This window comes from Xyrauchen texanus, chromosome 9, assembly GCF_025860055.1.
Source record: "Xyrauchen texanus isolate HMW12.3.18 chromosome 9, RBS_HiC_50CHRs, whole genome shotgun sequence".
In the NCBI taxonomy this organism is placed as follows: Eukaryota; Metazoa; Chordata; class Actinopteri; order Cypriniformes; family Catostomidae; genus Xyrauchen; species Xyrauchen texanus.
Genome location: NC_068284.1, coordinates 6,258,529 through 6,260,990, shown reverse-complemented (window position 1 = coordinate 6,260,990; position 2,462 = coordinate 6,258,529).

Here is a 2,462-nt window from a genome sequence, read left to right as displayed (position 1 = left end):
TGGCGCAGGATTTATGACGTCACAACTGATTCTTCTTCTTGTTTAATGGCCGTTCACTCCATAGAAGCACTACCGCCACCTACTGCACATTAAAGATGCACATTTCTTTTCGAGCCGATACTATGTAGCATATTATGGGGCAAAAGGCACACATTCAAATTATTTCATAATTTATTCACCCTCATGCCATCCCAGCAACATGAAAAAGTCCTTTAATTTTACTACAGTAACCACAGTTTCATCTTGGCATTATTAATAAAAAGCATAGTAACCACAAAATAAACCACATTTATTAGTCATAATTACTATAATCTTAGGGTGATGTCAGCTAATGTGGGCCATTAGATCAAATGAACTAGATAAATTTGGAGTGTCATGATTTTAGTGATTCATTGGTACTTATATCAACTGATTTTATTTTGACAATAAAGAGCATTTGGGCTTAATTGTTGTTTGTTGTTACATATTTCCAACATAAATTTATAGAAAATGCCAGTATTAACACACATTGAGCAGTTTGGAATATTGTGTGTGTGTGAATAGATATTCTCAATACAACATCAGTATCGGATGTATCCGCCTATCCTTACTGTCAGGGAGACCAGGGTTGGTTGGCACACTTTTCCTACTTTGTTTAATATCTCTGGTGAAACAAACACATTAAAAATCACCAAATCTTTACTAACTTTTTTTTACATAATAGTGAGAGTTCTATTATGCATTTATATTGGGGTTAGTTGGTACAGTTTTACAACACTATAGTTTTTACCAGAGAAGCAACACATAGAAAAATGAACAAAAAATGTTTGTCTTCTTTCATTAATATGAGTAATGATTATGTAATACAATTATTTTGGTATTATTATGATAAAAAAAAAATACATAAACTTAAAACATATAAAGTTTAAGAAAAGATTTATATAACTATATAAATGTAAAACATTTTTAATAACAAATGAAATGTATCATTGCCTTGAACTGTGAGTATGTGTAATAGGCCTAATAATAATATTTATAGTCATTATAATTATTATTTTTTTATTTTTATGAAAAGGCAGGAGTTGAAGTGATGGCAAAATGAGCAGATTTGATTGGATAGTTGCAAACACACTCACACACATACATACACACATACACACACACAGACACGCATACACAGACACACGCACACATACATACACATACACACACACACGCACACATACACACACACACACACACACACACACACACACACACACACACACACACACACACACACACACGTTGTGTTTCCATGTTTTATGGGGACTTTCCATAGACATAATGGTTTTTATACTGTACAAACTTTATATTCTATCCCCTAAACCTAACCCTACCCCTAAACCTAACCCTCACAGAAAACTTTCTGCATTTTTACATTTTCATAAAACATAATTTAGTATGATTTATAAGCTGTTTTCCTCATGGGGACCGACAAAATGTCCCCACAAGGTCAAACATTTCGGGTTTTACTATCCTTATGGGGACATTTGGTCCCCACAAAGTGATAAATACACGCTACACACACACACACACACACACACACACACACACACACACACGTGACATGTTTCATGTTTCAATGTTCATTGTGAATCTATAGCCAAGGTCTGGAAAGGGATCAATATCACAAGCTTTGCAATATGAATTTTAATATGGTAAATGTTGGAACATTTCATTTTATTGCGCGGCTCAGTGTGTGCCTACTTTAGAGGGTGCCGCTCGCTCATGCAGTGCTGACTGAAACACACAATGCAGGTGCAACATTTTGTGGTCATATCACAATTTCAATTAGGAATTTGTGCAACGATAAATTTCACTAAAGTTAAAATGGAAAATTGGTAGTTGGCTAGTTGTGATTATTTTGCCATGTTCATTAGGATCTACTACAAAAAATGCATGTTCATGAGGAAGGATTACTTTAAGATGTAGATTGGAATGCAGGTGCGGAATTTATATGAATAAAGTCTACTCCTCTCTCGCCTTTGCTGGCGTGCCAGTGATTACCCCTCCGTATGCCAATGCTGGCATGTGTGTCATAGGTTGGGACCCCTGCGCTAGATGTTTTTTAAGACAGTGATGTCTGAAAGATCTGAAATCATGCGCATTCAGTTGTAAAGCCACTAGAGATTTAACCAGATTTCTTGAATCTTTTACGGTGAAATGCCCAAAATCCCAATTTTTGTCTTTCATTCCAATTGGGGAACATTGGTCTCATCTTTTGGAATATGATGCATGATCTGATTTTAAATGTGTATATTTTCAAAACAAAAACAATTAAATTGTTTTTGGCCCCCACAGTGAGTCTGGTTTGTCCCAAGATTATTTTTCTCCATTAATCAACATCTTATGGAGTTTTGTGTTCCTTGCCACAGTCGACTTCGGCTTGCTCACTGGGGTTATAAATACAATTATTATTATTAAATGACTTATTTTTAAAC